Source organism: Phocoena sinus, chromosome 1 (assembly GCF_008692025.1).
Source record: "Phocoena sinus isolate mPhoSin1 chromosome 1, mPhoSin1.pri, whole genome shotgun sequence".
NCBI classification, from domain to species: domain Eukaryota; kingdom Metazoa; phylum Chordata; class Mammalia; order Artiodactyla; family Phocoenidae; genus Phocoena; species Phocoena sinus.
Window position 1 is genome coordinate 80567592 of NC_045763.1, and position 26346 is coordinate 80593937.

Genomic DNA, 26346 nt, shown 5'->3' on the forward strand with positions numbered 1-26346 from the left:
AGCATGAAAGCTAAGAAAATAATACTTTTATTTCAACTATTAGATACCCTGAGCTGTTCTTATTTAATGTTAAAAGTCACATCATCATCACATAGCACCTATTTTGCTGAATGCCCCCCAACTTAATTTAGTGAGAAAAACACATGACAAACACCTTTCCACAGTAAACACTCAAATTAGTAGAATGGACAAATGCTTTGGTTGAATCAGTCACATTCATAAATATAACAGCTCTGAGTGATAATAGAAAGACATGTATTAAGATGGTAAATTAAAGAATATTTCAGACAGAAACAAAATCCAGATACCACTTACATTCAACCTGAGTACTTTGGAACTGTTTTAAGGAAAGATACATGAGCCCAGGTGCTCAGGCAAGATTTTCCTTAAAATAACGAATTATATTTTCTGAAGTTGCTTTCCCCTGAAATCTTAACTAACCATGAGCCTCTTCTCCTCTTCTGTCCAAAACACACCTAATTGGCATTGTTAAGTGCCCCAAATCTACTTCTTTCTGTGGTGAAGTCAGGAAAGCCCTGAGTTAACCTCACAACATAAACAATTAGAAAGCTGTACAAAACTGTTGTCAGATATTGGATAGCAAATAGCTCAGGACAATGATCCCCAAGAGAGAAACAAACAAGTACATTATCACTCTGGCTGACTTCTTGAAGCCAATTTTTAGACTATGCACGATGGGAGAAAGAACTAGATTTCCTAAACTAGAGCTCCTCCACTAAGTTGAGGAAATTGGGATTCAGGGAGGCTAAAGTGGCTGGATGTTTCAGGGCAGAGTTCTTGAAAGAAGTGTGCTACATAGAAAAACAGCTCCAGAAATCAGCAAAGGATCACCTGGAGTCTTGGTGATTACATAGTTATGCATGTGTAGAGTAAAACTCCACAAGGCTAGCCAAGGAGTGAGTAGACACTTGTAAGGTAAGGTAAACAATTCCCACAAGTCACGCAAAGCTGTTCAAACTCTAACCAAACAAAATAGTGATCACTTATAATATATGGTGATCACTTATAATATTTATAGGAGATATAAATATAAATATTTATATTTATAGGAGACTCCATTAAGTCACACCTTAGTAGTGGGGGTGAATTATTCCTAGAGTGAAGACTATCCCAGACCTACCATATGTTATTGAAGTTAAGCTGGAATATATTCAAATTAGAGAGTTATAAGTTTTGTAATCCCCATTGTAACCACAAAGAAAATATCTATAAAATATACATGAGAGGAAATGACAAAGAAATTTAAATAGTTTACTACAAAAAATCAAGTAAACGCAAAGGACAGTAATGCAGGAAACATGGAACCAAAAAACGAAAAGGCATATAAAACACAAAAAGCACAATGACAGAAGTAAGTCTCTCCTTCCCAGTAATTACTTTAAATGTAAATGGATTAAACTCTCCAGTCAAAAGACAGAGATTGACAGAATGAATAAAAAACCTTATGATCCAACTATATGCTCTCTACAAGAGACTCACTTGAGGTCCAAAGACACAAACAGATTGAAAGAGGAAGATATTCCATGAAAATAATAACCAAAAGAGAACACAGGTGGCTATACTAATGAGAAAAAATAGACCTTAAATCCAAAAAGGTTACAAGAGACAAAGAAGGACATTATATATTAATAAAATCTTCAGTATAGCAAGAATACATAACAATTACAAACATTTACATACCAAATGACAACCACCAAAAACTGACAGAATTGAAGGGAGAAACAGGCAGACAGCTCTATAATAATAGTTAAAGACTTCAACATCCCACTCAGAAAAGTGGACAGAACAACCAGCCAGAAGATAATTAAGGAATAGAGGGTTTAACCAACACAATAAACCAACCAAATACGAGACATATATAGAATACTCTACCCAGCAACAGAATACACATTCTCTTCAAGTGCACATGGGACATCTCCCAGGATAGCCCATATGTTAGGTCACAAATTAAGTCTCAATATATCTTAAAAGACTGATATTGTGCTAATTATCTTCTCTGGCAACAACGGGATAAAGTTAGAAATCAATAAGAAAAGAAAAACTGGAAAATTCACAAAATTCTGGATATTAAACATACTTTTAAATAACCAATGGATCAAAGAAGAAATCAAGAAGGAAAATAGAAAATACTTAGAGATGAATGAAAATGAAAACATACATACCAAAACTTATGGGACACAGTGAAATCAGTGCTAAAAGGGAAATTTATAACTATAAATGCTTACATTAAAAAACAAGAAAGATCACAAATCAACATCATAACTTGACCACTTAAGGAACTAGAAAAAAAAAGAACAAAATAAACCCAAAGCTAGCAGAAGGCAGGAAATAATAGAGACCAGAGCAGAGATAAATGAAACAAAGAATAGGAAAACAAAAGAGAAAATCAACTAAACCAAAAATTGTGTTAAAAGGCATTATTAACAGAAAAAGAGATAACCTTCAGAATGGGAGAAAATATTTGCAAATTATATATTTTTTCCATTTTATTTTTTTAATAGATCTTTATTGGAGTATAATTGCTTCACAATACTGTGTTAGTTTCTGTTGTACAACAAAGTGAATCAGCCATGTGCATACATATGTCCCCATATCCCCGCCCTCTTGAGCCTCCCTCCCATCCTCCCTATCCCACCCCTCTAGGTCATCGCAAAGCACCGAGCTGATCTCCCTGTGTTGCGCTGCTGCTTCCCACTAGCTAATGATTTTACATTCGGTAGTGTATATATGTCGATGTTACTCTCACTTCACCCCAGCTTCCCCCTCCCACCCTGTGTCCTCAAGTCCATTCTCTATGTCTACATCTTTACTCCTGCCCTGCAACTAGGTTCATCAGTACCTTTTTTTTTTTAGATTCCATATATATGTGTTAGAATACGGTATTTGTTTTTCTTTTTCTGACTTACTTCACTCTGTATGAAAGACATTAGGTCCATGCACCTCACTGTAAATAACTCAGTTTTGTTTCTTTTTATGGCTGAGTAACATTCCATTGTATATATGTATCACATCTTCTTTATCCATTCATCTGTCGGTGGACATTTAGATTGGTTCCATGTCCTGGCTACTGTAAATAGTGCTGCAGTGAAAATTGTGGTACATGTCTCTTTTTGAATTATGGCTTTCTCAGGGTATATATGCCCAGTAGTGGGATTTCTGGGTCATATGGTAGTTCTATTTTTAGTTTTTTAGGGAAACTCCAGACTGTTTTCCATAGTGGTTGTATCAATTTACATTCCCACCAACAGTGCAGGAGGGTTCCCTTCTTACCACACCCCTTCCAGCATTTACTGTTTCTAGATTTTTTGATAATGACCATTCTGAACAGCGTGAGGTAATACCTCATTGTAGTTTTGATTTGCATTTCTCTAATGATTAGTGATGTGGAGCATCCTTTCATGTGTTTGTTGGCAATCTGTATATCTTCTTTGGAGAAATGTCCATTTAGGTCTTCTGCCCATTTTTGGATTGGGCTCTTTGTTTTTTTTGGTATTGAGCTGCACGAGCTGCTTGTATATTTCGGAGATTAATCCTTTGTCAGTTGCTTCATTTGCAAATATTTTCTCCCATTCTGAGGGTTGTCTTTTTGTCTTGTTTATGGTTTCCTTAGCTGTGCAAAAGCTTTTAAGTTTCATTAGGTCCCATTTGTTTATTTTTGTTTTTATTTCCATTTCTCTAGGAGGTGGGTCAAAAACGATCTTGCTGTGATGTATATCATGGTGTGTTCTGCCTATGTTTTCCTCTAAGAGTTTTATACTGTCTGGCCTTACCTTTAGATCTTTAATCCATTTTGAGTTTATTTTTGTGTATGGTGTTAGGAAGTGCTCTAATTTCATTCTTTTCATGTAGCTGTCCAGTTTTCCCAGAACCACTTATTAAAGAGGCTGTCTTTTCTCCACTTTATACTCTTGCCTTCTTTATCAAAAATAAGGTGACCATATGTGCGTGGGTTTATCTCTGGGCTTTCTCTATATTTCTTTCTTTATATTTCTGTTTTTGTGCCAGTACCATACTGTCTTGATTACTGTAGCTTTGTAGTATAGTGTGGAGTCCAGGAGCCTGATTTTTCCATCTCCATTTTTCTTTCTCAAGATTGCTTTGGCTATTTGGGACCTTTTGTGTTTCCATACAAATTGTGAAATTTTTCTTCTAGTTCTGTGAAAAATGCCATTGGTAGTTTGATAGGGATTGCATTGTTTCTGTTGCACAACAAAGCGCATCAGCCATAAGGGATTAATATCCAAAATATAAAGAGAACTCCTAAAACTCAACAATAAAAAAAAACCTGATTCAAAAATGGGCCTTGAACAGACATTTCTCCAAAGAAGATATATAAATGGCCAACAAGCACATGAAAAACGATTATAACTACAATTAACAGGAAAAGGATAAATATGAAAATGTAAAACAAAACATCAAAGTCGCAAAATGTAGAGGAGGGGGTAAAATGTAGATCTTTCAGAATGTGTTTGAACTTACATGATTATTAAAGAAAATAGATTTAGTTATGCGTCAAGATACTTGAAAGCCAGGATAACCACAAATCAGAAACATACAATAGATTCACAAAAACAAAAAAGAAAGGAACTCAAGCATAATACAAAAGAAAATCATCAAACCATAAAGGGAAAAATGAGAACAAAAGTAAATAACAAACACTTATTATAAACTTATAAGAGTTAGGACACTCTAATATTGGCAAAAGAATAGACAAAGAGATCAAGGGAGCAAAATAGAATATACAGGATTAAACCTCACATTTATGGTCACCTGGTTTTCCAACAAAGGTACCAAGATAATTGGGTGGGGAAAGGATGGTCTCTCTTTTTTTTCTATTTTATTTTTTTTAATTTTTATTTATTTAGTTATTTTTATTGAAGTATTGTTGATTGACAACATTATGTTAGTTTCAGGTGTATAGCACAGTGATTCAGTTAAATATACACACACACATACACATATTCTTTTTCAGATTCTTTTCCTTTATAGGTTATTACAAAATATTGAGTATAGTTCCCTGTGCTATACAGTAGGTTGGCTGGTTATCTTATATATAGTTACGTGTATATGTTAATCCCAACCTCCTAATTTATCCCCTCCCCGTGCCTTTCTCCTTTGGTAATCATAAACTTGTTTTCTATGTCTGTGAGTCTCTTTCTTTTTTTTCTTTTTCTTTTTAAAAATTTGTTTAATTAATTTACTGTTGGCTGGGTTGGGTCTTCACTGCTGTGCATGGGCTTCCTCTAGTTGCGGTGAGCGGGACTACTCTGTTGCAGTGTGCGGGCTTCTCACTGTGGTGGCTTCTCTTGCTGCAGAGCACGGGCTCTAGGTGCGTGGGCTTCAGTAGTCATGGTGCGCAGGCTCAGTAGTTGTGGTGCACAGGCTTAGTTGCCCCATGGCATGTGGGATCTTCCCAGACCAGGGCTCGAACCTCTGTCCCCTACATTGGCAGGCAGATTCTTAACCACTGTGCCACCAGGGAAGTGCCTGTGAGTCTCTTTCTGTTTTGGAAATAAGTTCATTTGTATTTTTTTTTTTTTTAGATTCCACATATAAATGACATCATATGATATTTGTCTTTCTCTGTCTGACTTACTTCATTTAGAATGATAATCTCTAGGTCCATCCATGTAGCTACAAATGGCATTATTTCATTTTTTTATGGTTGAGTAACATTCCACTGGTGTGTGTGTGTGTGTGTGTGTGTGTATGCAACATCTTCTTTATCTATTCATCTGTTGGTGGACATCTATGCTGTTTCCATGTCTTAGCTATTGTAAATAGTGCTGCAATGAATATTGGGGTAAGAATAGTCTCTTTAACAAATTGTGATGGGAACCTGGATATCTATATGGAAAGAAATATGCCTCCACCTTTACTTCATGCAAATGTTGATATAAAATGGCTCATAGGCCTAAATATAAAAGTTAAACCTGTGTAAAACTTCTGGAAAAAAATCAGTGAAGAAAATCTACATGATCTTACTGTAGACAAAGATTTCTTAAATGACAAACATATACAAATAAGCCATAAAAGAAAAAAATGATACGTTTTCAAAAAGAAAAATTGAATATATAAAAATATCCAATTCATATATTAATTAAAATATTTAAAAGGTTAAGCATTTTTAACATTATTAAAACTAATTTAAAATGTTCAACATCATTATTTATTGGGGAAAAGAAAGTTAAAACGGGAATGGGATACCACCACATACCTATTAGAATGCCTTAGATTACAATATGTGACAATAGCAAGTGTTGGTAAGGATGTGGAACAACTGAAACTCTCACATAGTGCTGGTGGGAATGTAAAATGGTACAGCCACTTTGGAGGAAATTTTGGCAGTTTCTTATCAACATGCACTTGACATATAACTCAACAAGCCCACTCAAAGCTATCTACCAAGAAATGAAAACATATGTCTACACAAATAACTACAGAAAAATGTTCACAGCTCCTTCATATTTCTAAGAAAAAAATTTGTAGCAGTTTTAGGTTCACAACAAAATTGAGAGCAAGGCATTGAGAGGTATAGAGATTTCCCATATACTGCCTGCTCCCACACATGCATAGCATTCCTTATAATCAATATCATTCATCTGAATGGTACATCTGTTACCAAGAATGAACCTACATTGACACATCATATTTTTACTCTCCTAAAAATCTTCTATGCTCTGCCTATTCATTCCTTCCCCCACCCCACCCCTGGAAACCACTAATCTTTACACTATCTCCATAATTTTGCCTTTCCCAGAATGCCATATAGTTGGAATCATAGAGTATATAGCCTTTTCAGATTGGCTTTAATTAGTAATATGCATTTAATCTTCCTCTATGTCTTTTCAAAACTTGACAGTTCATTTGTTTTTAGTGCTGAATGATATTCCATTGCCTAGATTTATTTATCTAGTCACCTACTGAAGAACATCTTGGTTGCATCCAAGTTTTGGCAATTATGATTAAAACTGCTATAAACATCCACATATAGATTTTTGTCTGGACATAAGTTTCCCTTTAGGTAAATACCAAGGATGGAGATTGATGGATCAGATGATAAAAGTATGTTTAGCTCTGTACACACTGAACTCTCTTCCAAAGTGGTTGTATCATTTTGCGTTCCCACCAGCAATGCATGAGAATTCCTGTTGCTCTATATCTTCACTAGCATTTGATGTTGTCAGTGTTCTCGATTTTGGCCATTCTAAGGTGTGTTGTCATATCTCATTGTTGTTTTAATTTGCAATTCTCTTATGACATATGACGTGGAGCATCTTTTCACATGCTTATTTGCCATCTTTATATCTTCTTTGATGAAGTTTCTGTTCAGGTCTTTGGCCCATTTTTTAATTGGGTTGTTTGTTTTCTTACTGTTGGGTTTTAAGAGTTCATTGTATAGTTTGGTTAACAGTACTTTATCGGATGTCTTTTGCAAATATTTTCTCCCAGTCTTTGGCTTGTGTTTTAATTCTATTGACATTGTCTTTCACAGAGCAGAAATTTTTAATTTTAATGAAGTCCAGCTTATCAATTATTTCTTGAGAGGATTGTGTCCTTGGTGTTGTATCTAAAAAGGCATTACCATACTCAAGGTCATCTAGGTTTTCTCCCTGTTGTCTTCTAGAAGCTTTTCAGTTTTGTGTTTTGCATTAAGGTCTATGATCCATTTTGAGTTAATTTTGGGGAAGAGTGTAAGGTCTGTGTCTAGCTTCATTTTTTTTTTTTTTGCAGTGTAGATGTCTAGTTGTTCTGGCATCATTTGTGGGAGAGACTATCTTTGCTCCATTGTATTGCCTTTGGTCCTTTGCCAAAGATCAGTTGACAAATCAGTTATTCATGGGGTTCTCCATTCTGTTCCACTGATTTGTCTATTCTTTCACCTATACCATACTGTCCTGATTACTGTAGCTTTATAGTAAGTCAGATTCAGATAGCATCAGTCCTCCAAATTTGTTCTTTTCCTTCATTATCGTGTTGGCTATTCTAGGTCTTTTGCCTCTCCATATAAAATTTAGAATCAATTTGTCAATACCCATAAAACAAATGCCAGAATTTTTACTGGGATTGCAGTGAATCTATAGACCAATTTGGGATGAAGCAACATCTTAACAATGTTGAGTCTTTTTATCCATGTACATGGAGTATCTCTTCATTTATTTAGTTATCTTTTGATATCTTTCATTAAAGTTTTGTAGTTTTCCTCATATAAACTTTGCACATATTTTCCTAGATTTATACCTAAATATTTTATTTGGAGGGGTTGCTAATGTAAATAGTATTGTGTTTTTAATTTCAAATTCTACTTGTTCATTATTGGTGTGAAGGAAAGCAATTGACTTTTGTGCAATAACCTTGTACACCTTTATTTTTTAATAGCTCCAACTAGAAGCATCCCAAATGTCCATGAACAGGTAAATAGATAAACATGTTGTGTTTATCCATACAATAGAATGCTACTCCACAATATAAAGATATTAACTGCAGATACACTCCACAACATGAACAAATCTCAAAAATCCACAATGTGGACAAATCTCAAAAACATTACACTGAGCAAAAGAAGATTCAAAAGAGTTTCTACTGTATGATTACATACATATATAACTTCAGAAAATACAAAGCTAATTTACAGTGACAGAAAATAGATCAATTTTCTAGGGCTGATGGGATGGGAGTGATTGGGAGAGGACATAAGGGAATTTTTTGAAGTGATGAAAATGAACATCTTGATTCTGATGGTGATTACACAGATGTGTAAATTTGTCAAATTCCTTTCACTTAAACTAGCTCATGTGGTTTCTATAATTACAACTGCACACTAACTGAGAGAGTCTTAAAGAAAGAAGAGGAGGCTGCCTGGCAAACCAGTAGGGAAGTGCTTTCCAGGAGAAAGAACAGTGTGTACAAAGTTACTGAAGTATGAGGAAGTGTGACACATGTGACAGGCCTTGTTAATCAGTGTTACAGATTCCATGAATCACAGAAAATGTACATTTTTACAGAAAAACTATTTTCTTTAAACTGTGTCTAGTATGGCTTTAGATTTTCTAATACTATAAGGAAAAGGCAACATTTTCCAAAAGTTCTCCCCACTTGAACATGAGGAAAACTGTGCTTAACCAAAACCAAAGGGAAAAAATAGACATTATTTTCTAGAATGTTTATTAAAAAAAATTTTTTTTTACCAAATTTAGGTTGAAAAACTCAAGCTGTTGTCAATCACTCCCGACCACCACCAATGCCACATCAGTGTTTGATACAGAAGAGATTTCAGCAGGTCACTCCATAGCAGCAAAAGTTCACATCAAGCGTAGTGTATTAGACACCCCTGGTACACTCAGGTATCCCCATAGGAATTTTTGCAAACTTAGGAAGAGCTAGAGATACTTCTACTGGGAATTAGAGAATGCATTTAAAAATTTAAAAATAGGGGGCTTGGGCTTCCCTGGTGGCACAATGGTTGAGAGCCCGCCTGCCGATGCAGGGGACACGGGTTCGTGCCCCGGTCTGGGAAGATCCCACATGCCGCCGAGTGGCTGGGCCCGTGAGCCATGGCCGCTGGGCCTGCGCGTCCGGAGCCTGTGCTCTGCAACGGGAGAGGCCACAACAGTAAGAGGCCCGTGTACCAAAAAAAAAAAAAAAAAAAATTTAAAAATAACCCACACATTACAAATGCTGATCCTTCCAGAGAGTCTGCCGGTATAAAATTCAGGACATATATTATCTCTGGAATCAGAAACTAAAAGTTGCAAAACTAAAAGAGAAAATGCAACTAGTAAACAACTAGGAAAAAATGTTTACCTTGAGCGCAATCACAAAAGCACAAATGAAAACATTCAGGAGCCTTTTTTTTTCCTTAAGCTAGTAAGAAAAAGTAAAAAGATAATTCCAAATATCAGCAAGGGCACAGTGAAACATACTCTCACCTTGCTAACTGCAGTAAAAATTTATATAACTTTTCTTTTTAATGTTTAAAAAGAAATTTGGCAGTGTGAAACAAGACCCATACCTTTTTTTACCAAGGAGCTCACTTGTAGAGGTTTATCCTAAGGATATGTTTAGACGAAACAATAACTTTTTGATTGTTCACTGTAACCGTGTTTATGATAGTGGAAAAACTGGAAGCCACTTGAAGTCCAACAACATGGAAATGATTGAATTGTGGTGTGGCATGTGCTATGGATGTACAGTAGTGGAGAAACACATTTATTCTATAATGTGAAGTGAAATGCAGAATACAAAATTAAATTACACTGTGACTGCAACTGTGTTTAAAAACTTGTGTTTCTGAAGAAAGACTAGAAGGGAATAAAATGCTAAACCGGGTTAGGTGAAGGACTTATGAATAATTTTTTCTATTTCTTAAGCTTTTTCTTTTTTTTTTTTTTTTTTTTGCGGTATGCGGGCCTCTCACTGCTGTGGCCTCTCCCAGCCGCTCCACGGCATGTGGGATCCTCCCGGACCAGGGCACGAACCCGTGTCTCCTGCATCGGCAGGCGGACCCTCAACCACTGCGCCACCAGGGAAGCCCTCTTAAGCTTTTTGTAATATTTTATTATTTTTATAATAGACTAAATGAATGGGAGTTCTGAATCTTCTGAGTTAAGGAAGATGAAAAAAGAAAGGACTAAACAAATCACTGAGTTAAAAACTGCAAGAGAAACCTTCCATCTCATTATGAGGAAATTGACTATAACATGACCATCAAAATAACATGAAAACTGATTAATCTAGTAGAAATGTAAAAATATATTCTACATTTAGGGACATCAGATTCAACCCTAGGAAGGAGGAAGAAGTCGTAACTTTCATTCAAAAGTCCAGGATTAGAGTTCAGGCTCTACCATTTAATACATGTGTAATATCAGGCAAATCACTTAAAGATATGTTTACCTCTATGTAAAAGGATACTGGTGATGCTCCCCTGACTCACCACTGGGAGAGTTGTAAAAATTACCTGAGAGAACACAAGTGAAAGTCTTTTGTAAACAAAGTACTGGCTACGGACATTTCTCAGAATTCATTGTTTGCACTAAGTTTCGACCACACCAACCTCCTCAGGAGGTTGAGTCAGGAACAGAGTCACATTCGACATGCTATGGCCTTGGAAGAATGTCTACAGATGCTGACCCACTATCCGCTTAACTTCAAATTGGTCCAATCACCCATTGGGATTTCCATAAGTGATCACTGGGGGGTGGGGTGGGGGGGTGGAGAAGGCCTGAGCAGAGCTCTCTCAATTTTCTTTGAGGAAAAAGATGAAGCAAGAAGGCAACAGAGAGATCTTCTTTAAAGGAGAGAAGAACCTGTAATGTTGATCACCAAACTTCCCTCCAAGGTGCATATCTATCTGGCAATGATCAAGAGGTAGAGTCCAACCTAGCTTCCTACCAAAAAGAATGGTCTTTCCTAGTGATGCCAAGTAGACTGGTCTCCTTGAAATGACAGGGCAGTGGAGCAGACAGCAGACAGATACGTGTCAGCAGGTGAGCAGAGGAAAAGGAGCCAAAGTTTTGCAGTCAACTGTAAACTCTTAAATGTTGAGAGAAAGTTTAATGGAGATGAGAGAAGCTAGGCATCCCAGAGGCTCTAGTAATAATACTCTCTCAAAATAAGTCTTGTGAAATTTTGTATAGTTTGCTTCCTAAAACTTTTTGCTCTGCCAGCTGGCTGAAGGGAGAGGGGTTCTCTACACACTGACCTCCAGTTTTGGTTATATTGATAAGTCATGGCACAGCAATGACACTGCTTCCAAAAGAATTTTCTTGGCTTGACTTTATAATTGATTGTCTTCTCAGTTGGCAAGCAGACCTGCTCATTCCTGAAACAAGACTAATGAATTCTGATTCGGTTGCCAAATATGTTCAGAAATTCTAATTTCATTTATTTAACATTTATATCTCAATTAGTGCCAAGCACTACACTAAACACTGTGCAAATATTAACTCCTAATCTGACAGGACAGGCCCTTCTTTCTGTCGAGTCACAGTGGTGTCCCGACACAGAGAGGGTGACAATTTTGAATGGCTTCACAGTAACTGGAAACATTACCTTGTTTAGTCCCCACCAATTGCAGACAATTTCACAGTGCGTTCTCTGGGGCTCTGTCCTGTTGGGATGTAAATGGCTTCTCTCTTGTCCCTAGGGAGGCTGGCCATTAGAAATGCTTTCCTTTACTTGAATTGATCCCACCACAGGCAGAGAGAACATGTACCCACCACTCTTTTATCTCATCTCCCTCCCCGATGTTTCTATTTTTTCCATCTGCGAGCCTGACAAGCATATTATAAGACAGATCTGCTACTCTGTGATATACATGTCTAGTTTTCAAAAATCTTCAATCAAATTTTAGTCCCTCGAGCCTTCTTTTTCTGCTTTCCACTCTTTTTTTTATTGGTTAACACCTTTCTAATAGTCAGGTGTCCAGAACTGTATCATCTTATCACTTTGCAGGTTCAGTTTCCAGGTGCTGTTTACTGTGACTCTAGGGCTTTTGAGGCATTTCTGCCTTTCACTGGATATCTCTGTTTCCAATCCTTTATCTCCAGGCACTTAGCTCCTTCCTATGTTAAACTTTAGTTATTTTCTGCTTCAAATTTCTAGTCTTACTGGGTTTCTTTCTATTATTGCTTGTCAATCTGTAATACATACAACACTTCCAAGTTTGTAATTACCTGATAATGTAATTCCTATGTTACTTAATTCTTCAAAATCACTTTAAAAAGTGAATAAGGGGGGCTTCCCTGGTGGCGCAGTGGTTGGGAGTCCGCCTGCCGAGGCAGGGGACGCGGGTTCGTGCCCCGGTCCGGGAAGATCCCACATGCCGTGGAGTGGCTGGGCTCTTGAGCCATGGCCGCTGAGCCTGCGCGTCCGGAGCCTGTGCTCCGCAACGGGAGAGGCCACAACAGTGAGAGGCCCGCGTACCGCAAAAAAAAAAAAAAGTGAATAAGGACCTACAACAGCTAAACAGTATTATATTAATAATGCTAAAAGAGCTAAAATGTACTGAACACTTTCCACCTTCCAGGCACCATGCTAAGCACTTTCGTGTGTACTCACTCTTACAGTAAATCATAATCTGTAGGTGCTATTGTCATCCTCTTTTTACAGATATAGAAACCTGAGGCTTAGAAAAATTAAGTAACTTGCTCAAAGGCACAAAGCTAGTAACTGAAAAGACCAGGATTTGAACCCAGATGGTGGACTTAATCATTAACCTACATTGTTTTCACCTGCATTTAATAAGGGCCATATGCAAAGAAGCTTTACTTAGCTTTATCAATGAAAAAGCCTTGATAATGAGCTTACTCTTTATAAAGAGTACTTCAGTTACATTATGGAGGATGAAGGCAGTTACTCCACAGAGACACACCAAACATAGACAGGTAAGGAGACTTCAGAGGTGACCTGGTCCAGGTGTCTTCCTTAAAGGGGGAGGACTCTGAGGCACAGTATAAATGACTTAACAAAGTTTACAGAATTAGTTCACAGCAGAGCACGGATTCCAGCGCTGCTTCCACCCCAAGGTCCTGCCTCCAAGTTGAGGGGAAGCAGCTCTCAGGGAGCCACCCAGGTGCCAGTGCTTTCTGAGCCAGAGGACCGGAGCCCACCAGTGCTATATCTCACTTAAGAATGAAGTCTGGCATTTTGCTGCCCCATTGTTGCCTCTGCTATCAGCCACATGTCTGTCTCCAGTTAAGGCCTAGGCCAGCCCTGCACCCTAAGCATGGCCCAACATCGAGGACAGCCCACCAAGGCTGGCCAGATCACCAGCACTGCACTATCACTCTTCACTCTGTCTCCTCTGCCTGTGTGCTCTCCCCATCTCTACTTACTTGCCTTAAGCTGTCAGCCCTCCAAGGTTCAGGCCTTCCCCACACACTCCCCAAAACCCTCTCTAACTACCTCAGGTTAAAATGATCTCTCCCACCTCAAAACACTAGAACTCTTATTTCCCAGGCCACTCATACACTACTTATTATATGCTGCCTGGTATTGTCTGTTTGGTACCTTTTATCTAAGAGCCTGGATTGCCTGGAGGGCAGAGGTCATCTCTTATTCATCATTGTATTCACCACACTGCTTAGTCTAAGGCCCAGAACAAAATAGGTGTTCTATGTTGATTGATTTATTGTACGTGGAAATGAAAATGACTTCCTTGCTTCTATGGTAACCCAAGAAAAGAAAGTAACTTTTCTGAGACCCAAGAGATCAACTGAGGAAATACCTTCAGAGCCCTTGAAAGAAAAATAATTTGGAGTATGCACAAGACTGTGTATGACTTGCTAAAATAGCTCAAAAATGTTCAACTTGTTATGGGGTGTTAAGCAGACAAGAAACAACAACAAATGATTACTCTATAGATCTGGATGCTTAAACATATTTTTCATTGAGTTTTTCAAACCAGTTAAATACATATGGATGTGGCTTGAAAATTAGACTGGTTATTCACCAACAGATTACCAAAGCTAGAGAAAACCAAAAACTGCAATCCTGAAATTCTCAATATGTAGGGCTGTTATTTTACTAGGTTTGGACATTCTTTTGGGATGAGTCAACATATTTCCATAACCTGCCTCATTAGAGTAACATCTTAAACACTGAGAAGCTAACGCTCTGAATTGTACCTACAGAAGAACTAATCTAACCTCAATTCAAAATCTTTCACTTGCTTTCTTCCACTGGCTTTATTTGGCTTACTTTTATCCTCCTACAACTGATGAAAATCTTTTGACTAAATTTTTCTGCTATCTTCATATTATTTATCAACAGACTAGTCATTTGGACTGTAGCCAATCTGGTCAATATACTGTACTGTATTTTGATTGGCAGCTATTGAATAAATTGGATCTTGTCATTGTCTAACATACCTTTCACTCTGTATCATAGAAGGGTAGAAATCTAGAATTAGAAGGGATTTTAGAGATCAACTCATCTACTTCTCTAATTTTATAGGGAGATAAGGAAAGATGAGAATGATTAGATAACTTGCACAAAGCCATACATTTTTACTGACAACAATCAATAAAAAATTTATTTTTATTATAGAATAGGCTCCTTGTCATCTAACAATTAACGTGGTTGGCAATAAACTTTTTAAATGTTTTAAAAATTATTGTGTGGTAGAATTATACTCTGGATAGAAAATAGAAATAATTATAGAAATAATAATATAGAAGTAATAATAGAAATAATCTCAATCCACAGATGATGAAACTCCTTAATAACAAAGACAGGCTTTAAAAGATGTGGCTGGAGGGGTGGTAGAGCCATGTGATGTCTGCAGGATTCACACCTTGCAGAAAAAGGACTACCTGTGAAATCAGTTTAGTTTGTCTTCAGTATTCCCAATCTCCCTTTCTGTGGTCTTTCCCCTCTCATTAGTGACTTCGCCCCTCCTCAACCCCTATTTCAGGTGTTCTATGCCTAGCCAGCCTCTTCCCTCTATCGAAGCAGGAATTAGGCATTCACTAATTCAGTGTGGATAAATTTTAACCTATTATTTTAACCAGACTTTTCCATCTTAAATGAGTCTGTGACAATTCTTACATCATCAAGTAAGTAGAAAAATATCTTTGGAGTTCCTAAAATCACACTATTCATAAGGCCAGTGAGGATCTATAGGTGACTTAGTTATATGTAGTTAATAAGTAAGGATCTGTCAGAGGAATAACCTATCTTTCCTTACTCCTACCTTTTAGATGGCAACTTCTTCCCTTAGGAGGATAAAACAGGCTCTGGTGACCGTTCCTAAGAGTAGATTGAGACAGAAGAATTTATGTCCCATTGTCATGAGCATCTCCTGGCTATGAAATCAGTTTTTTCTTGACCTAGGTCTTCTTGGCAGGCAGAATTTCCCCTATCACTTCCCCAGCAATTAAACTACTTGATTATAAGCCAGCTTTCTGGGAAATCCAACCACACACAGAGGAGAAGGTGATGTGAAAATAGAGCAGAGAGTTAAAGATGCTGGCCTTGAAGACTGATGTAGCCACAAGCCTAGGAATGCTGGCAGTCACTAGCAACTGGACAAGATACTCCAAGTAATTTCTATGCGTGGATCACAAGGGGAGGCACTGATTTAGCCATGTGGCTGACAGGGTCTTGGTGCTCTGGTCGGGTGTCAGGCCTGTGCCTCTGAGGTGAGAGAGCCAAATTCAGGACACTGGTCCACCAGAGACCTCCCGGCTCCACACAATATCAAGTGGCAAAAGCTCTCCCAGAGATCTCCATCTCAAAGCTAAGACACAGCTGCACTCAACGACCAGCAAGCTACACTGCTGGACACTCTATTCCAAACAATTAGCAAGACAGGAACACAACTACATCCATTAGAAGAGAGGCCACCGAAAATCATAATAAGGTCACAGACACCCCAAAACACACCACCGGACGCGGTCCTGCCCACCAGAAAGACAAAATCCAGCCTCATCCACAAGAACACAGGCACTAGTCCCCTCCACCAGGAAGCCCACACAACCCACTGAACCAACCTTAGCCACTGGGGGCGGACACCAAAAACAACGGGAACTAGGAAACTGCAGCCTGCGAAAAGGAGACCCCAAACACAGTAAGTTAAGCAAAATGAGAAGACAGAGACACACAGCAGATGAAGGAGCAAGGTAAAAACACACCAGACCAAACAAATGAAGAGAAAATAGGCAGTCTACCTGAAAAAGAATTCAGAGTAATGATAGTAAAGATGATCCAAAATCTTGGAAAGAGAATGGAGAAAATACAAGAAACGCTTAACAAGGACCTAGAAGAAGTAAAGAGCAAACAAACAATGATGAACAACACAATAAAGGAAATTAAAAATTCTCTAGAAGGAATCAATAGCAGAATAACTGAGGCAGAAGAACAGATAAGTGACCTGGAATATAAAATAGTGGAAATCACTACTGCAGAGCAGAATAAAGAAAAAAGAATGAAAAGAATTGAGGACAGTCTCAGAGACTTCTGGGACAAAATTAAATGCACCAACATTTGAATTATACGAGTCCCAGAAGAAGAAGAAAAAAAGAAACAGATTGAGAAAATATTTGAAGAGATTATAGTTGAAAACTGCCCTACTAAGGGAAAGGAAATAGTTAACCAAGTCCAGGAAGCACAGAGAGTCCCATACAGGATAAATCCAAGGAGAAACATGCCAAGACACATATTAATCAAACTATCAAAAGTTAAATACAAAGAAAACATATTAAAAGCAGCAAGGGAAAAACAACAAATAACACATAAGGGAATCCCCATAAGGTTAACAGCTGATCTTTCAGCAGAAACTCTGCAAGCCAGAAGGGAGTGGCAGGAACTATTTAAAGTGATGAAGGAGAAAAACGTACAACCAAGATTACTCTACCCAGCAAGGATCCCATTCAGATTTGACAGAGAAATTAAAAGCTTTACAGGCAAGCAAAAGCTAAGAGAATTCAGTACCACCAAAGCAGCTTTACAACAAATGCTAAAGGAACTTCTCTAGGCAGGAAACACAAAAGAAAAGAAAGACCTACAATAACAAACCCAAAACAATTAAAAAAATGGTAACAGGAACACACATATCAATAACTACCTTAAATATAAATGGATTAAATGCTCCAACCAAAAGACATAGACTGGCTGAATGGATACAAAACCAAAACCCATATATATGCTGTCTACAAGAGACCCACTTCAGACCTAGGGACACATACAGACTGAAAGTGAGGGGATGGAAAAAGATATTCCATGCAAATGGAAATCAAAAGAAAGCTGGAGTAGCAATTCTCATATCAGATAAAATAGACTTTAAAATAAAGACTATTACAAGTGACAAAGAAGGACACTACATAATGTTCAACGGATCAATCGAAGAAGAATATATAACAACTGTAAATATTTATGAACCCAACATAGGAGCACCTCAATAAATAAGGCAAATGCTAACAGCCATAAAAGGGGAAATTCACAGTAACACAATCATAGTAGGGGACTTTAACACCCCACTTCCACCAATGGACAGATCATCAAAAATGAAAACAAATAAGGAAACACGAGCTTTAAATGATACATTAAAAATGAGATGGACTTAACTGATATTTATAGGACATTCCATCCAAAGTCAACAGAATACACTTTCTTCTCAAGTGCTCATTCAACTTTCTCCAGGATAGATCATATTTTGGGTCACAAATCAAGCCTTGGTAAATTTAAGAAATTTGAAATAGTATCAAGTACCTTTTCTGACCACAATGCTATGAGACTAGATATTAATTACAGGAAAAAAATCTGTAAAAAATACAAACACGTGGAGGCTAAACAATACACTTCTTACTAACCAAGAGATTACTGAAGAAATCAAAGAGGAAATCAAAAAATACCTAGAAACAAATGACAATGAAAACACAACGACCCAAAACATATGGGAGGCAGCAAAAGCATTTCTAAGAGGGAAGGTTATAGCAATATAATTCTACCTCAAGAAGCATCTCAAATAAACAACTTAAACTTACACCTAAAGTAATTAGAGAAAGAAGAACGAAAACCTTCAAAATTAGCAGAAGGAAAGAAATGATAAAGATCAGATCAGAAATAAATGAAAAATAAATGAAGAAAACAGTAGCAAAGATCAATAAAACTAAAAGCTGGTTCTTTGAGAAGATAAACAAAATTGATAAACCATTAGCCAGACTCATCAAGAAAAAAAGGGAGAAGACTCAAATTAATAGAATGAGAAATGAAAAAGGAGAAGTAACAACTGACACTGCAGAAATACAAAGGATCATGAGAGATTACTACAAGCAACCATATACCAATAAAATTGACAACCTGGAAGAAATGGACAAATTTGTAGAAAAGCACAACCTTCCGAGACTGAACCAGGAAGAAATAGAAAATATAAACAAACCAATCACAAGCACTGAAATTGAGACTGTGATTAAAAATCTTCCAACAAACAAAAGCCCAGGACCAGATGCTTCACAGGCAAATTCTATCAAACATTTAGAGAAGAGCTAACACCTATCTTTCTCAAACTCTTCCAAAATATACCAGAGGGAGGAACACTCCCAAACTCATTCTACAAGGCCACCATCACCCTGATACCAAAACCAGACAAAGATGTCACAAAGAAAGAAAACTACAGGCCAATATCACTGATGAACATAGATGCAAAAATCCTCAACAAAGTACTAGCAAACAGTATCCAACAGCACATTAAAAGGATCATACACCATGATCAAGTGGGGTTTATCCCAGGAATGCCAGAATTCTTCAATATATGCAAATCAATCAATGTGATACACCATATTAACAAATTGAAGGATAAAAAACTTATGATCATCTCAATAGATGCAGAAGAAGCTTTTGACAAAATTCAACACCCATTTATCATAAAAACCCTCCAGAAAGTAGGCATAGAAGGAAGTTACCTCAATATAATAAAGGCCATATATGATGAACCCACAGCAAACATCATCCTCAATGGTGAAAAACTGAAACCATTTCCACTAGGATCAGGAACATGACAACGTTGCCCACTCTCACCACTGTTATTCTACATAGTTTTGGAAGTTTTAGCCACAGCAATCAGAGAAGAAAAAGAAATAAAAGGAATCCAAATCAGAAAAGAAGAAATAAAGCTGTCACTGTTTGCAGATGACATGATACTATACATAGAGAATCCTAAAGATGCTACCAGAAAACTACTAGAGCTAATCAATGAATTTGGTAAAGTAGCAGGATACAAAATTAATGCACAGAAATCTCTTGCATTCATATACAATAATGATGAAAATTCTGTAAGTGAAATTAAGGAAACACTCCCATTTACCATTGAAACAAAAAGAATAAAATACCTAGGAATAAACCTACCTAAGGAGACAAAAGATCTGTAGCAGAAAACTATAAGACACTGATGAAAGAAAGTAAAGATGATACAAGCAGATGGAGAGATATACCACGTTCTTGGATTGGAAGAATCAACATTGTGAAACTACTATGTGCCCAAAGCAATCTACAGATTCAGTGCAATCCCTATCAAACTACCACTGGCATTTTTCACAAAACTAGAACAAAAACTTTCACAATTTGTATGGAAACACAAAAGATCCCGGATAGTCAAAGCAATCTTGAGAACAGAAAACGGAGCTGGAGGAATCAGGCTCCCGGACTCCACACTATACTACAAAGCTACAGTAAGCAAGACAGTATGATACGGCCACCAAAACAGAAATATAGATCAATTGAACAGGATAGAAAGCCCAAAGATAAGCCCACGCACATGTGGTCACCACATTTTTGATAAAGGAGGCAAGAATATACAGTGTAGAAAAGACAGCCTCTTCAATAAGTGGTGCTGGGAAAACTGCACAGGTACATGTAAAAGAATGAAATTAGAACACTCCCTAACACCATACACGAAAATAAACTCAAAATGGATTAAAGACCTGAATGTAAGGCCAGACAGTATAAAACGCTTAGAGGAAAACACAGGCAGAACACTCTATAACATAAATCACAGCAAGATCCTTTTAGACCCACCTCCTAGAGGAATGGAAATAAAAACAAAAATAAACAAACGGGACCTAATGAAACTTCAAAGCTTTTGCACAGCAAAGGAAACCATAAACAAGACCAAAAGACAACCCTCAGAATGGGAGAAAATATTTGCAAATGAAGCAACTGACAAAGGATTAATCTCCAAAATTTACAAGAAGCTCATGCAGCTCAATAACAAAAAAACAAACAACCCAATCCAAAATTGGGCAGAAGACCTAAACAGACATTTCTCCAAAGAAGATATACAGGTTGCCAACAAACACATGAAAGGGTGCTCAACATCACTAATCATTAGAGAAATGCAAATCAAAACTACAACGAGCTATCACCTCACACCAGTCAGAATGACCATCATGAAAAAATGTACAAACAGTAAATGCTGGAGAGGGTGTGTAGAAAAGAGAACCTTCTTGCACTGTTGGTGGGAATGTAAATTGATACAGCCACTATGTAGAACAGTATGGAGGTTCCTCATAAAACTAAAAATAGAACTACCATATGACCCAGCAATCCCACTACTGGGCATATACCCTGAGAAAACCATAACTCAAAAAGAGTCATGTACCACAATGTGCATTGTAACTGTTTACAATAGCCAGGACATGGAAGCAACCTAAGTGTCCATCGACAGATGAATAGATAAAGAAGATGTGGCACATATATACAATGGAATATTGCTCAGCCATAAAAAGGAATGAAATTGAGTTATTCGTAATGAGGTGGATGGACCTAGAGTCTGTCATACAGAGTGAAGTAAGTCAGAAAGAGAAAAACAAATACCGGATTCTAACACATATATATGGAATCTAAAAAAAAAGAGAAAGGTTAATAAGAACTGAGGAGCAGGACAGGAATACAGATGCAGATGTTGAGAATGGACTTGAGGAAACGGGGAGGGGGAAGGGTAAGCTGGGATGAAGTGAGAGAGAGGCATGGACTTATGTATATTGCCAAATGTAAAATAGATAGCTAGTGGGAAGCAGCTGCATAGCACAGGGAGATCAGCTCCGTGCTTTGTGACCACCTAGAAGAGTGGGATAGGGAGGGTGGGAGGGAGACGCAAGAGGAAGGAGATATGGGGATATATGTATACGTATAGCTCCTTCAATTTGTTATAAAGCAGAAACTAACACACCATTGTAAAGCAATTATACTCCAATAAAGATGTTTTAAAAAGTCGGCTTTCCACCAATCCTCATTATTATCTATTTCCCAAATCATATTTTGCATTTTCTACCATATAGTATAATCATTATATTAAAAGCTTCATGACATGATCATAATACTTTTTCCATCATTCTGGAATAAAACACACACTAGTTTTATTATTTCCACCATGGATACAATTTCTGAAAATAAGATATGACATGGCAGAATATATTTTCACTCACAGGTATCACTGAACTGCATCTTATAATTAAGACCATGAAATTTACATGATTACTGTATAATGTGGATCTGTAATCATAATAACTTACATTTCTCTAATACTTTACAATTTATACTGATTATAATTTCACATTATATTACAATTTACAATGACTCCCTGAGATAGAGGAAAGAGAGCGATTATTATTATAATGCCAATTTAACAGTTAAAGAGATTGAGACTCTGAATGTGTCATTTACTTGGTGGCACTGGCCTCTCTACCTTTATTACTTCTCCTAGGAGGGAAAAGAGAGAGCAGAAACTAAAATTTGGTGAGGATCTATTATGTATTAGGTACCTTGTTAGAAACTTTTCACATACATCATCTTCAGCACTTGCCCAGATTCCAACTGCTAGTAAATATGGAACTGGACACTTCTTTCTTCCCCCATCCTGAACCTCATGACTGATCATCTGAATTACTGTCTCATCAACACCTTTGAATCTCCTTACACTCTAGTACTTTCATCATATTCACTTAGCAAAACACAGCTTCTATAACTCTTATAATTTACTTTCTGTGTTTCTATACCTAGGCATCAGTTTGTTGCTTTGAGAAAAACCATACAGCTACAAATTCATTTTGTCTAAATGCAGCTCTGCCCTGTCTCTTTTAATCATTCTTGGTCAGTTCCTCCTCAGTTCTCTTCCACAGTTATTCCATTCTTCATGATTCACATTGCTTTCACTCTTAGCAGATGATCAGAGGCCCTTTTCATTAAAAAAGCCATCAGTAATTATTTTCCTCAGCTTCCAGAATGTCTAACTACAAATTTAATGATAATAAAATGCCTCTCTCCTTCCTTTCTTCCTTCGGTCTCAAAGAATGTGTCTCTCTTCCTATTCTAGAATAAATTCATTTGTTCTTTTGACCCATCCTTATTCTCAGAATTTCTGAGATCTGTCATTTTACCCCACCACACACCTTAATGCCTTAGTTCCCAAACAAGCTCACATCTCTCACATTTTGAGAAAAATGTACTCCTCTTAGCCTCAAGATTCCTCTTGTTACCATAAGTCCCCTTTTCCCTCTTGCTAACCAAACTATAAAAAAAGCAAAAATGCCCACTCTCACCACTTTTATTCAACATAGTTTTGGAAGTCCTAGCCACAGCAATCAGAGAAGAAAAAGAAATAAAAGGAATCCAAATTGGGAAGGAAGAAGTAAAACTGTCACTGTTTGAAGATGACATGATACTATGCATAGAAAATCTAAAGATGCCACCAGAAGACTACTAAAGCTCATCAATGAATTCTGTAAAGTTGCAGGATACAAAATTAATACACAGAAATCTGTTGTACTTCTGTACACTAACAGTGAAGTATCAGAAAGAGAAATTAAGGAAACAATCTCATTTACCACCACATCAAAAAGAAAATAAAATACCTAGAAATAAAACTACACTGATGAAAGAAATTAAAAACAACACAAATAGATGGAAAGATATACTGTGGTCTTGGAATGGAAAAATCAGTATTGTTAAAATGACTATACTACCCAAGGCAATATACAGATTCAATGCAATCCCTATCAAATTACCAATGACATTCTTCACAAAACTAGAACAAATAAGTTTAAAATTTGTATGGAAACACAAAAGACCTTGAATAGCCAAAACAATCTTGATAAAGAAGAACAGAACTGAAGTAATCATGCTCCCTGACTTCAGACTATACCACAAAACTACAGTAATCAAAACAGTATGTTACTGGCACAAAAACAGACACATAGATCAATGGAACAGGATACAGCCCCAAAATAATCCCCCACACTATGGTCCATTAATCTATGACAAAGGAGGCTAGAATACACAATTGAGAAAAAACAGTCCTTCAATAAGTGGTGTTGGGAAAACTGGACAGCTACATAAAAGAATGAAACTAGAACATTCTCTAACACCACACACAAAAATAAACTCAAAATGGATTAAAGACCTAAATGTAAGACCAAACACTATAAAACTGTTAGAGGAAAATATAGGCAGAACACTGTCTGACATAAATTGCAGCAATATCTTTTTGGATCCACCTCCTAGAGTAATGATAATAAAAACAAAAATAAACAAACGGGACCTAATTAAACTTAAAAGTTTTTGCACAGCAAAGGAAACCATAAACAAAATAAAAAGACAACTCTCAGGATAGGAGAAAATATTTGCAAATGAAGCAACTGGCAAGGGTTTAATTTCCAAAATACACAAAAAGCTCATGCACCTCAATATGAAAAAAACAAACAACCCAATCAAAAAATGGGTGGAAGACCTAAATAGACACTTCTCCAAAGGAGACATACAGATGGACAAAAACCACATGAAAAGATTCTCAACATTACTACTTATTAGAGAAATGCAAAGCAAAACTACAATGAAGTATCACCTCACACTGGTCAGAATGCCCATCATCAAAAAGTCTACAACTAATATATGATGGTGAGGGTGTGGAGAAAAGGGAACCCTCCTACACTGTCAGCGGGAATGTAAATTGGTGCAGCCACTGTGGAAAACAGTATTTAAAAAGACTAAAAATAGAGCTACCATATGATCCTGCAATCCCACTCCTGGGCATATATCTGGAGAAAATCGTAATTCGAAAAGATACACGCACCCCAATGTTCATTGCAGCACCATTTACAATAGTCAAGACATGGAAGCAACCTAAATGTCTACCAACAGAGGAATAAATAAAGAAGATGTGGTGTATTTATCCAATGGAATAATACTCAGCCATAAAAAAGAATGAAATAATGCCATTTGCAGCAACATGGATGGACCTAGAGATTATCATGCTAAGTGAAGTAAGCCAGAGAGAGGAAGACAAATATCATATGATATCACTCCTATGTGGAATCTAAAAAAAATGATACAAATTAACTTATATACAAAATAGACATAGACCCACAGACATAGAAAACTTATGGTTACCAAAGGGGAAAGGAGGTATAAATTAGGAGTTTGGGATTAACATATACACACTACTATAAAATAGATAACCAACAAGGACCTGGTATATAGCACAGGGAACTATGCTCAATATTTTGTAATAACCTATATGGGAAAAGAATCTGAAAAAAATAGATATTTATGTATATATAACTGAATCACTTTGCTGTACAGCTGAAACTAACACAACATTGTAAATTGACCATACTTCAATAAAAAAAGAAAACAAAAAACAAACAAACAAAAACTTAAAAGTTTTTGTACAACAAAGGAAACCATCAACAAAACAAAAAGACAACCTGCTGAATGGGAGGCAATATTTGCAAATGATATGACCAATAAGGGATTAATATCCAACATATATATAGAGCTCATACAACTCAACATCAAAAAAACAAACAACCCATTTTAAAATGGGCAGAAGAACTGAACATTTTTCCAAAGAGGAAATGCAAATGGCCAACAGGCGTGCGAAAAGATGCTCAACATTGCTAATCATCAGGGAAATGCAAATCAAAACCATAATGAGGTATCACCTCACACCTGTCAGAATGGCTATCATCAAAAAGAACATAAATAACAAATGTTGGTGAGTATGTAGAGAAAAGGGAACACCAGTACACTATTAGTGGGAATGTAAATTGGTGCAGCTACTGTGGAAAACAGTATGGAGGTTTCATAAAAAACTAAAAATACAACTACCATTTGATCCAGCAATCCCACTCCTGGGTATACAACTGAAAAAACCAAAAACACTAATTCAAAAAGATACGTGCACCCAAATGTTACAGCAGCATTATTTACAATTGCCAAGATATGGAAACAACCTATCGACAGATGACTGGATAGAGAAGATGTGGTATATACCTATGATGGCATACTACTCTGCCATTAAAAAGAATGACATTTTGCCATTTGCAGCAACATGGATGGACTTGGAGGGCATTATGCTAAATGAAATGAGTCAGACAGAAAGGTAAATTCTGTATGATATCACTTATATGCATAATCTAAAAAATACAGCAAACTAGTGAATATAACAAAAGAGAAGCAGACTCTCAGATACAGTGAACAAACTAATGGTTACCAGTGGAGAAAGAGAAGAGGGGAGCTGCAATACAGGAGTGGAGGAATAAGAGGCACAAACTATTATATACAAAATAAGCTACAAGGATATATTGTACAGCATGGGGAATATAGCCAATACTTTATAAGAACTATAAATAAGAATAACCTTTAAAAATTGTGAATAACTATATTGTACACCTATAACTTATAGAATACTGTATAGCCACTATAATTAATTAATTAAATATGTAAAGAAAAATCTAATCTACAGTTCCCATAACTGAAATTTACACTCAACTCATTGCAATTGTATAGTTTCCCTTCCCCAAGTTCACTGCTGAAAATTCTTTCCCC